We start from the raw sequence: 13047 nt of genomic DNA on the forward strand, positions 1-13047 counted from the left end.
CAATTTATCTTTTTTTGTTGTTGTCATTGATTGTGTTTTTAGTGACATAGCTAAGAAATCTTTGCCTAACCAAAGGTCACAAATAGTTTCTCCTATGTCTTTGCCTAGAAGTTCTATAGTTTTAGATTTTACATTTAGACCTTTGGTGCATTTTAAATTAATTTGTATATATGGTTTGAGATATGGATTGAAGTTCAATTTTTTTATATATTAACATCCATTTATTTCAGAACCATTTATTAAAAGACTGTCCTTTCTTATTGAATTGCCTGTGCACATCTGTTAAAAAATCAGCTGTCCATATATGTATGGATCTACTTTTGGAATCTCTATTCTGCCCTATTAATCTATTTATCTACCTTGTACTAATATCACTGTCTTAATTGTAGATTTATCGTAAGTATTAAAATCAGGTAGTGTTAGTCCTCCAAGTTTGCTTTTCTTTTTCAAAGTTGTTTTGACTATTCTAAAGTCCTTTGCATTTCCATATAAATTTTAGAATCTTGTCAATTTCTATACAGAACCTCCTATTTTTGATTGGAACTGATTTGAATCTATAGATCACTCAGGAAAACAGACATCTTAACAACATTGACGTTTTCAACCTATGAACATGGTCTACCTCTCAATTTATTTAGGTCTTTCTTAATTTCTCTGAGCTATGTTCGATAGTTTTCAACATATCATGCATATCTTTTGTCAGAATTATCCCTAAGTATTTCACTTTTTTACGCAATTGTAAATGGTATTCTCATTTCAATTTTAATTTCTGATTGTTGCTGGTATATAGAAATAAGATAAATTTTTCTATGTCAATCTTGTATCTCACAACCTTGTGAAACTCACCTATTAGTTTTGGAAGCATTTTTTTGTAGATTCCATGGGATTTTCTACATAAATAATTATGTATGTCTTCTCTCAATAAAGACAGATTTTCTTTTCCAGTATTGAGGAGTTCACTTCTTTTTCTTGCCCTTTTGCACTGGCTAGAATCCCTAGTTTAGTGTTGAATAAAGTCCTGAATGCAGACACCCTTGCCTTGATCATGATCTTAGGGAGAAGGTGTTTGGTCTTTCATCACTAAGTATTATGTTAGCTTTAGGGGTTTTTTTGCATTATATATAACAATCATCTTGTGAGTCCATCTTTTAAGAGCATATTTATAAATAGATAAATATTCCTTGTGCTGATGTTCTAAATAATAGAGGCAAAGGGATTTTCCTAAATGATTGTGAAAAACTCACTTTACCTTCTACATTCTCAATTCAGCAGACCATTGTTAGCCTTTTATCTCACGCTGGGTATATAACAATAATTGAGGATGGCTGCCAACTTTTACAGTTCTTTCTGAGCACACTGGGAGCACCACTAGAGTGTAAGTGGTATTTTCCTCCTAGGATTCAAGCATGTCTGGCTGTCTGGTTGAGTGGGCCTGCAAGAGATCTATTTACATGAATACATGAAGCTTCCTGGGAAAGAACTCATGCTTAAGAAGGAAAAGTCAGGCAGGGAAGACTTGGCATAACAAATGCCTCAGGCATCAAAGGGAGCCTTGATTTTATGTGTAGCACCTTGTCAGACTCTCAGCCAGTGTCCCTGGTCCAGCTCCATAGAGGTCTTACAGAAAATAGGAGTTGAATATACAAGTGTCCACAACCTCACTCTAAGACATGAGGACACTAAGCATCTCTAATTTGGTCTCTAGACACAAAGTCAAAAAGTAAGAGGTGCATTTTCCTTTCTATGGAGGGAACACAGCATGGCTTTGGCACATATAATTTTCTAGAGAGCGTGCCACATTTAGCATCATGAGGGCTGGGTCCTGCAGATGCCGAGTCTCCATGCAGGTAGTAGAGGCCGAATGGATCTGCTCCTGGGGACTCCCAGGTAAAACTGGAGGGATTTTGAGTGAGTCTGGACATCCCAAAATTGTGGTTAGGGGACAAAGTCAGAAGAAATATAGGTTGTTGGTATCAGTGCACCTTAATTCTGTTCTCTAGGTGGGTGTTATATGGTGAAATATGGGCAACATATCTTGATTAGGTTAATTTAAAATACTTTTATTTTAATTTTGAGTCCAGTTTAATGAGATAAAAGAAAGAAAAAAGATGATAAAATCAACTACTAATCAACATATCTTTATAAAAAAGGCCTCTTGTTTGGCACAATAATTATTTTCCTGCTATTCTTGACTATTTTTAAACGATGAAAACTTTGCTGTGATTTCTAAGTGCTAATTAATTCTAAAACTCTCTCAGGTAGGTAAATGATAAAGAGTGCAGGGGACGTGATTTAGAAAGATATTGTCTACTTTAAGTTCTGTTGCTGTATAATGGATTATTTTTCTACTGCTATGCCTTTGTCATTTGTTTTTGAGAAATAAGACATAGCCAGTGACTTGAAAAAGGTAAACTAAAGAGATTTTGTATTAGAACATACTATTAAGGGTGATAGCCTGTAAATGCTATTATCCATTTCTTTGTGAACAGATGCAATCTAATTGTCATAAACAGTGCTGGCGGTGCTCCAAGCATGTGTCACCTGGGGCAGGCATTGATTTAGTGACACAGAACTCGACTTGCACAAATCTTCATTCTGGAGACTTTCACAGTGGCCTTTAGTGCCCAGAGCCAGTGAGAGTAACTAAAGAGGAAAATGGTGTATTAGATATATTTGGGTTGGCTAAGAGGGTACTCGCTCCAGACACCACGATCCCATACAAAATAAGATTTTGCATTGTTTGAGGACAAGAATATTTCTAAAATGGGTATAGTATTATATCAAAATAACAATAAGTGTGTCATAGTCATACCTTCTTAGAACTTTCAGATACTATTTTCCCTAGGTGACTCTATTATTTTGATATCAACTGCCATTTCCTTAAAACAGGTTTTTTAAAAAAAATTTTCCTGATTTTTCAAAGTCTTAAGATTTTTAAAATTTATACTGGCATCTTAATTTTCACTGTTGAAAAAGAAAAATCTCTCTTTCCTTCTAAGCTATTATTTTTCCTCTTATCATTTCTCTGTCATTCTCTTGAAAATATACTGTTTTTACTTGTGTTGTGGAAAAGAAATGGAAGGGACCTAGTCTGGAATTGAGACAACATGAAGTTCTGGCAAGTAGATAAGGGTCTAGGGAAGTATTTAGCAACTAAAATCCTTGGAATTGCATCTAAGAAAAGTAACGTGCTGCAATATTAAGAAAAAAAAAACTTTCTAGCTCTTTTTAGCTTAATCGTAGGCTATACTAAACTATTAGATTACTCTTTCAGAAAGAGTTATCAAGAACTACGAAAGGCCCAAACTTTTACCCTTTCTGCCAGCTAACAAGCAAGCCTGCCACAGTTTGATGGAGTCTGGTAGAAAACACGGAAATCCTGGGCCTGAGAGTAACAAAAATACAGCACAGCAAATAGTCTGAGCATCAGCACATACTTGTCTTTGTTTCCTTTGCCTCCAAGTTCCATGTAGGCAACACAGATAGGCTCAGATGAATGCCTTCACGGAAGTGACTTGAGTTACAGGAGAGGAACCCTAAGCTTAGGGAACCTGAATTTTTTTTTATAATGGGCAACAAACATGCCTATAACCTTCAAGGCTGTTTGCTGTACTAAATCCTTGAAGCGATAGTTCAGAATGAATGACAGTACCTTGTTTCACAAGAGGTGTAGAATCATGGGAGACTCATGGAGAATTGTCTCCCAACAAGGTTATATATAGGACCTAGCTCTTTCCCAAAGCCAGGAGTTGACCAGAATTTGTGTCTTTCTGAAAGCAAAACTGAGACCAATACTCACTGGTGTGCTGACAGATGTTTAACAACTGGTTCTCTGAAAAGAAAAAAAGCCCTAATTTGTAGCATTTGCTGATTTCCATGGTGCAAACATTCCTACCATGGCTGATTTTAAACTACCAATAGGACCACTGAACATGGAGTTAGGAAGAGATGTACAGTAGCACGCATTTGTATAGTATTTCTACCATACGCGTATAATAGACGTAAATAATCGCAAGAGACTGGATAACACTAAAATTTAGTAAAATAATTAGGAAGTGATCAGTTTTGAGTATTTACCAACTTTCAATTTAATATAATATGTTTAATTGTAAGTTTATGTAATTTATTTTTAATAATAACCATCATTAACAACTGGCCTGCAAAATTCCCCAAAATTGAACAATTGGCTTTTGCAAGCCAGTCTTAGCCGGCTCAAGCACCCCACTGTCGGGACTCCTCCCTGTCTAATTAATCAAGTTCCATTGGACATTCTTCAAAACCTAGTCTCTTCTGTGTTTGTTCTACTAGCTTATTTAAAAATCCTTTTTCTCGTTTTATTTAAAGCTAAAATGATATTCATATAACCTGTTTATTTTTCAACACCATCTGGTTAACATAAATAAATCTGATCTACTGTATCCGAACTTAGAATATGTTAGAAATAACACAAATTAAATAACTTTGGGGGTTCTCTTTCGGTTGTTTTCATTACTATGGAGTGAGTGTGAGTAGAAAACCTATTTGACTTTTTCTTGGAATTTGATATTTTTAAACCATCTTTTTTCTGAGGATTATATAATGAGAATTACTTCTGTAAAGTCTGTCACGAATTCTTGGGAAATTTCATAGGCTTTAAGCTGGACCAAAAGCAGTGCTCTTGTGGATGGCTAAATCAGACTCATGCAAAAAACAGTAACTGAACACTTACGTGCCACATACCAGGCTAACTGAATTATTTCACTTTTTTTTTTCATTTAGTAATTTAAAAAAACTATGTGGCTTCCCTGGTGGTGCAGTGGTTGAGAGTCCGCCTGCCGATGCAGGGGACATGGGTTCGTGCCCCGGTCCAGGAAGATCCCACATGCCGCGGAGCGGCTGGGCCCGTGAGCCATGGCCGCTGAGCCTGCGCGTCCGGAGCCTGTGCTCCGCAACGGGAGAGGCCACAGCAGTGAGAGGCCCGCGTACCGCAAAAAAACCCAAAAAACAACAACAAGAAGAAAACTATGAAGTAGGTATTCATTTTGTTTTATGGATGGGGATGCTGAGGTTAGTCTTGGGTTCTTTATTTATATTTTGAGAAGGGAATGTGATTATCATGCACCCCTCTCTTCTCATGATCAGTATATAGTCATTAATTATCAAACATTTTGTGGCATTTTTAAGTAGGGAACCTTGCTTGACAAGACTGCCCTAAGGGCTCCAAGAGAGGAAAGAATATCTACATTCTGTTTGAATTGGTTATATATTTTTGGCCATAGTGATAATCCAGAATGAAACTGTGGGTCACACATTACTAAGATATGCAAGAACATTTCAAATGAAAGTAATCAAATAGTATGTTCATCAAACAGTAACTATAACTCAGTTTCAGGAAAAGTCACTGTCAATATCATTAAAAATGGTGCATGGAGCTATATAAATGCACTGACGAACTTTTTTTCAGGTGGTTTAAGCTCAGACTAACAAAAAATATCAAAGTTTTCATAGGTGATCATTTTATCTCAGTGAAATATCTTCTCTTTCAAGAAAGAGGAAAAGACCATTGCCAACTAATAAAGACTTTGGGTTAAGTACAGCTTCAGCGAGTTTTTCAAGAGAGAAAAATATTTTGACCACTTCATTTGATAAATCTAAAACAAATGAAAAAATCAGCGTTATTCACATCACTTGGTTTGTTGTACTACTGTCACCTTACCAAGGAGAAAATAAATTGTTCTCTTTCCACAAGTAATAAAAATGCTGCAATTGTATACCATAATTGCATAATATGAGTCTGGGTATAGCTTAGCAAGCTTTTGTTTAATTTGTGAGTGTATAGAAATCACCGTTTCAGTGGATTTATTTCGTGTCCATTTCATAACCACCATTTCAGTGGGTATATTTTTAATGATTAATTGTCATCTGGGGATAGCAATTTAAAAACTGTAGAAGACATTTAGTATCTCATGTACACAATTTAAATTCTCAAGATAGAGCCTGTTGCTTAGCTTATTTTGTTGGTCTATATTTATTGCTGGACAATCTGTTCCTTTGGGGAGATATCTACCTGAAGCTGGGGTGATGCGCTGGTATGGTAAGTTTCATAAGGTAGAGGGTGTGGATAGGGTAATTTCATTTAGAATGACCTAGGCAGATAGGCAGCATAAAGTAATTTTACCAAGGAAAGATTAGGCACCAGAAAATTATAAATGGTTTGAAAAATATGTATTTTTCTTTTTGTGTTTCTCTATTTTCTAATTTTTCTTTAATGATTATGTATGATTTGGGAAATAAGGAAATAATATCACTACAATGTGATTTTTACTTTTTCCTCTGTAGTTTTATAGTTTTGGTCTAATTCCATTTAGCAGAGAAATTTCAAATTCTAGCAATATGATGTTGCTTTAGAAAAGATAAAATATACTGGCAAAAAAAAAAAAGAAAAGAAAGAAAGAGAGAGAGAGGAAGAGAAAGAGAGAAAATTTTAAATGTATTTGTTTTTTAACCAATCAGAGCCAGTACCAAGTACCATTTTGAGTTGTTTAGGTTTATAACAAGGCATATGCTGGGGCTGTTAGGGCTGGAGAGGTACAGAGAGGTAAACTGTAAGACAAAGCCTCTGACTTCAAGTTCAGTTCTGTAAATCTTTATTGAGCATTTTAATGTAGAATAGGGATCCACAGGTGATAAGATACAATCACTGCCTTCTCAAAGAGCTAGCAATCCAGTTAATTATAGGAACAGGAAAATAAAATTAATAATGCAGGGAAATATATATGAAGGTTCCAGTGAATGACCTGAGAGTTCAGAGTAGTGGGAAATCAATTCAATGTGGGATAAATGAAAAAGACCTCATGAGAGGTGTGGGATTTGAATTGGTCTTATTGGATGAAGAAATCTTGGGTAAATGGGGGTATGATAGAGGGCTTTGTTTGATTGGGGGAATCGCTGCAAAAGGTGTATAGGTAGGAGAACACAAGGCATGTTCGGGAGTCATGAATAAATTTGTTTTGTGGGCTCATGGTGGAGAGTGGTGGCAGATAAGATTGGTTAAGTACGGATAAGATTTCACTGAAAGCTTTTCTAATATGCTTTCATAAAATGCTTTGGATGTACTTTTTTTTTTTTTAAGCTTCAAGTTCATTTACTATTTAGACTACTTTGGGGCTGACTAGCTAGCCGGTGTCTGATAAGGAGAATAATGTGTTGTCCTGCATCTGCTTCTCAGCCATGTCTTGCCTATGAACCCAAAGCCTTAGAATTCTCTGTAATGAATGAGAGCCCAAAGACCGTCTTAATTTAACTATGACTTTATTATGTTGTCCTGGCCTTCTGATGTGGAATTGTTATTGGGAGTTTCACTGTAAGCTAATAAATTAGCTTACAGAAAATTAATTTCCTAGAATAGGCCCCAAAGGAAGTGTTATACTGACATCCATTTCATACACTTGTTTATAAAGTTGATGCACATTGTATTATGCTAGTAATTAAAAAACATAAAACCAGTTTTACAGTTATTTTTAAACATTTTCCTATTTCCACCTATTCTCCTTGTTAATCCTCATCAACTTCTACCATTTTCAAAAGATGATTGTGGTGTTGTTGACAATAATTATTCAAAATAAATATTTTAAAAGCAGCATAATTGTGTTTGAACTTGTTCACACAACACAAATTATCCTGAGGAGATGGTCACTGGGTATGAGTGGGGTAGTGGAGAGAGAACACGGTCCATTAATGAAGCTAATGCTTTGGTCCGTTTCTGCCTATCCCAGTCCCATTCAGCTACGGATATAGAGGACCTTCCCTACGCCAGGCTCCTCTCCTGCCCAGATTTTGAACTCATCCTGTCCAAGGCAACAATATATCACTGGAATCATACATACCTGATGATGGGATGTGGAGTGAATATAAATTGAGTAGCATATTACTGTGAACCACCCCCTCAGCCTCTGTCCTCCTCTCCCTCCACTGTGTTCAACACAGTCTTAAGAAAAACTTCTTACCGTGACTTCCTTTTCTGTACTCCAGTATCACCTTCGGAATGGCTGTTACGCTTCTAACTTCAGCCTCTTGTCTGTGACCCTATATTCTTCCTAAGCCTTGTCAACCCCTTTCCTGGGAATTCTTGCTAGAAGGCTGAGAAGGGCATAAGACTGGGTCAGAACCACAAAGCTGATATGGCTGTGGCTCTAAGGAGGGCCACCTGAGTATCCATATCAGATTAATTGACCTGGAGTTTGTTACCTTTCTTTGAGGTGTTTGAAATGTTACTTCCTTCTTAATTCTGAGGGGTGTATAAGGAAATATACATAAGAACACATCTAGTGTAGTAACAGTTTATTAAATTCTTAATGTGTAGACGAACAGGCAAGTATATGTTTAAGGACTTAGATGTGCATTTCCTTCTTTTCGTTTGTAACACAAGAGCTGTTATTAATCTGAAAGCATCTGAGACCTAATTAATTCACCATTTATATCTGCAAACTGTATGTCTTTCTTTATAGTGGTTTTTAAATATCTGATAACTATATCTTTAAACCTTAGAGTGACTATTATATTTTCAAATGAGTACTAACTTTTTATGTAAATCAGATTGGACCAGGTGCCCACCTAGATCATACTATTCTAGAGAATATTTGATGCTTCATGTATTTCACCCACTAAGTCTACTGAACACCTACTATGTGCAAGTCAATATGCTATAAGGGATATAAAAATAAGTAAAGCATAGTCCTGGCCCTAGTGTGGAAGGATTAAGACAATGGCACATAGACAAGGGCACAGAACAGGGTAGCCAATACAGCCTGTAAAGGACAAGAAAGCAGTTTTAATAATAATGACATGATCTTAGTTTTTTATCCTTGGCTAAGATAAAGAATAATTATATATTCAAGATGCAAATTATTCCTGGCTTAATTATCTCTATCAATTTGAAGGAACAGACATTCAGGTGTGCAGACAGATGCCATACTCCGTTGGGAGCACTTAATCTATGTCTTTTTATTGGGGCAGAGGTAGGGAGGATTCACTGATTTAAAATGATGTTACATTCTTTAAGAACAAGGTAGCAGAAGACCTTTTCTTAAACTGTATTTCACTATGCATGACCTTTGCCTGAACGTTCTTCGTAGCTACAAAGACAGCCTAGCTGATGGCAAAATCCACATTTTCATGTCAACCTAATTTAGGGAACATTTCATCACTTAGCTTCACAGTGTGAAGAACATTAATAATTCAGTGGTTTGTATACATTTCCATTCATTCTCCTTGAGAAGATGTTTACACTGCAAAACAATGGTGCAGGGATGGCGGAGTTGGGAAGACCTGCCTCTTGGGTTGGAGACATGCTCTTGTGGTGTCTTTTTGCCACCCTGTCCCCATGCTTCCCCACAACCCCCAGCTCTTTTAGAATATCTGTGGCTTCAGCAACAGTGAACATTCAGTGGAGCTGAAGAAGTGGTAGGGTATATTAGTACCTTATGCCTTTAGCAACCCCTCATTGATACCCTTCATGCCATGTCTGTCTAGGTTGTTAAATAATTTTTTTAAAGTTTCTTTTCTATACTTTTCTATACTAAATTGTTTATCCTGGGTCAAAACAAAGATTTTTTTAAAATGTAGACTTTAAGGGAAGATTCCAGAGATTTGGTCCCTTGGGAATTACCCCTCAGTGAAAAAATTCTATTTCTTTTGGACTAGAGACCTGGCAATGGCAAAATGGACTGCCACTGTGAACCATTTATTCTGTCTCACTGGACAGAATAAATGGTTTCCTAATTGAAGCTATGTCATGACATGAACTGTAAAATGTGGTAGCAATAATTTACTCTCAGCTTAAAGAAAATTGTCTGCTCTTTTTTAAAGCTTTTTTTCCCCAACTAGACTGTGAGATAATGTTTAAAAAAGGAATACTCTTTGCAGTACTATTTACACATTAATTTAAGCTACATATTTTGCAATATTTTAAAAGAACTAATTAAAAAGCATTGTGTGTGTGCTTTTGAATAGCATCATTTTTATAAGTACATCATAGTTTCTTAAGCATAATTTCATTTATTGTGAATTGTAAGTTCATTTCTTATATCCTATAGCCCATAGACATTATATTAAAATGTGTATATATGTAACAACTACACACACACACACACACACACACACTTTGTTTATATTAACCACGAAAACATATGGAAAGTTAGTATAATAATAATTGTGGGATTTCAGAAATAATGGGCAAAATAATTATTCCAAATGATGTTAAGATATTTGGTAATCTAGTTAGATACCACACCTTTCACAAAAATACATTCCAGATAATTAAAGGTATAGACACTAAAAAATACCTCAAACTAGAAGAATGCTAGAAGAAAAGGAATGAAATATAGGTTTATAATTGTGGGATGAGGAAGGGCTATCTCAGCATGTTGTAAACCTAGAAACCATAAAGAAAATCAACATAATAAAAAATTTATTTGAAAAGATAAAAGTAAATGTAAAAGATAAGTGAGAGGTTGGGAGAAAAATATATGCAATGTATGTAAAGATAAAAGATTAATATCCAGATTGTCTTCTAACATTCTACTAATAAATATTAAAAAGACAATCAGCCAAATAGAAAATTGACAAAGAACTCAGAGTTCCTTTAATGAAAGAAGGGGTAGAAATGTCCAAAAACTTATGAAAAAATGACCCATTTCAATAATTATTAAATAAATGAAAATTAAACAATAACAAGATATCTTATTCACACACTTGACTGGCAACATTTCAACAGATTGATAACATGTGCCTTTAGTGAGGGAAAATGGACACTCTCATAATTGTATTGATGGGAGTCAATATAGGTATAGCTTTTTTTTTAAAAACATCTTTATTGGAGTATAATTGCTTTACAATGGTGTGTTAGTTTCTGCTTTATAACAAAGTAAATCACTTATACATATACATATGTCCCCATATCTCTTCCCTCTTGCATCTCCCTCCCTCCCACCCTCCCTATCCCACCCCCTCTAGGTGGTCACAAAGCACCAAGCTGATCTCCTTGTGCTATGCAGCCGCTTCCCATTAGCTATCTATTTTACATTTGGTAGTGTATGTATGTCCATGCCATTCGCTCACTTTGTCCCAGCTTACCCTTCCCCCTCCCCATATCCTCAAGTCCATTCTCTACTAGGTCTGCATCTTTATTCCTGTTTTGCCCCTAGTTTCTTCATGACCATTTTTTTTTTAGATTCCATATGTATGTGGTAGCATATGGTATTTGTTTTTCTCTTTCTGACTTACTTCACTCTGAATGATAGTCTCTATGTCCATCCACCTCACTACAAATAACTCAGTTTTGTTCCTTTTAATGGCTGAGTAATATTCCATTGTATATATGTACCACATCTTCTTTATCCATTCATCTGTTGATGGACTCTTAGGTGGCTTCCATGTCCTGGCTATTATAAATGGAGCTGCAATGGACATTTTGGTACATGACTCTTTTTGAATTATGGTTTTCTAAGGGTATATGCACAGTAGTGGAATTGCTACGTCATATGGTAGTTTTATTTTAAGTTTTTTAAGGAATCTCCATACTGTTCTCCATAGTGGCTGTATCAATTTACATTCCCAGCAACAGTGCAAGAGGGTTCCCTTTTCTCCACACTCTCTCCAGGATTTATTTTTTCTAGATTTTTTGATGATGGCCATTGTGACTGGTGTGAGATGATACCTCATTGTAGTTTTGATTTGCATTTCTCTAATGATTAATGATGTTGAGAAATCTTTCATGTGTTTGTTGGCAAACTGTATATCTTCTTTGGAGAAATGTCTATTTAGATCTTCTGCCCATTTTTGGACTGGGTTGTTTTTTTGATACTGAGCTGTATGAGCTGCTTGTGAATTTTGGAGATTAATCCTTTGTCAGCTGCTTCATTTGCAAATACTTTCTCCCATTCTGAGGGTTGTCTTTTGGTCTTGTTTATGGTTTCCTTTGCTGTGCAAAAGCTTTGAAGTTTCATTAGGTCACATTTGCTTATTTTTGTTTTTATGTCCATTACTCTAGGAGGTGGGTCAACAAGGATCTTGATGTGATTTATGGCATAGAGTATTCTGCCTATGTTTTCCTCTAAGAGGTTGATGGTGTCTGGGCTTACATTTAGGTCTTTAATCCATCTTGAGTTTATTTTTGTGTATGGTGTTAGGGAGAGTTCTAATTTCATTCTTTTACATGTAGCTGTCCAGTTTTCCCAGCACCACTTATTAAAGAGGCTGTCTTTTCTCCACTGTATATTCTTTCCTCCTTTATCAAAGATAAGGTGACCATATGTGTGTGGGTTTATCTCTGGGCTTTCTATCCTGTTCCATTGATCTATATTTCTGTTTTTGTGCCAGTACCATACTGTCTACATTACTGTAGCTTTGCAGTATAGTCTGACGTCAGAGACCTGATTAGTCCAGCTCCATTTTTCTTTCTCAAGATTGCTTTGGCTATTCGAGGTGTTTTGAGTTTCCATACAAATTGTGAAATTTTTTGTTCTAGTTCTGTGAAAAATGCCAGTGGTAGTTTGATAGGGATTGCATTGAATCTGTACATTGCTTTGGGTAATAGAGTCATTTTCACAATGTTGATTCTTCCAATCCAAGAACATGGTATATCTCTCCATCTATTTATATCATATTTGATTTCTTTCATCAGTGTCTCATAATTTTCTGCATACATCATTGTCCCCTTAGGTAGGTTATTCCTAGGTACTTTATTCCTTTTGTTGCAATGGTAAATGGGAGTACCAATTTATTGGCATACAGTTGTTGTAGTAATCTCTCATGACTCTTTGTATTTCTGCAGTGTCAGTTGTTACTTCTCCTTTTTCATTTCTAATTCTATTGATTTGAGTCTTCTCCCTTTTTTTCTTGATAAGTCTGGATAATGGTCTATCAGTTTTGTTTATCTTCCCAAATAACAAGCTTTTAGTTTTACTGATCTTTGCTCTCGTTTCTGTCATTTCTTTTTCATTTATTTCTGACCTGATCTTTATGATTTATTTCCTTCTGCTAACTTTGGGGTATTTTTGTTCTTCTTTC

General features: G+C 35.7%; 1 protein-coding gene across 1 annotated transcript in view; it reads left to right on the plus strand.

Moving 5' to 3' along the window:
• The first annotated feature begins 4996 nt into the window (after window positions 1-4996).
• The window catches only part of LOC112405533 (SCAN domain-containing protein 3-like), a 14206-nt gene continuing 6155 nt past the window's right edge, over window positions 4997-13047 (plus strand). Inside the window, exon 1 of the mRNA XM_024753967.1 lies at window positions 4997-5008. The gene's annotated coding sequence lies outside the window, so the exon portion shown is untranslated. The remainder of the gene's footprint in view (window positions 5009-13047) is intronic.

Source organism: Neophocaena asiaeorientalis, unplaced genomic scaffold (genome assembly GCF_003031525.2).
Source record: "Neophocaena asiaeorientalis asiaeorientalis breed wild unplaced genomic scaffold, Neophocaena_asiaeorientalis_V1.1 scaffold212, whole genome shotgun sequence".
Taxonomy (NCBI): Eukaryota; Metazoa; Chordata; class Mammalia; order Artiodactyla; family Phocoenidae; genus Neophocaena; species Neophocaena asiaeorientalis.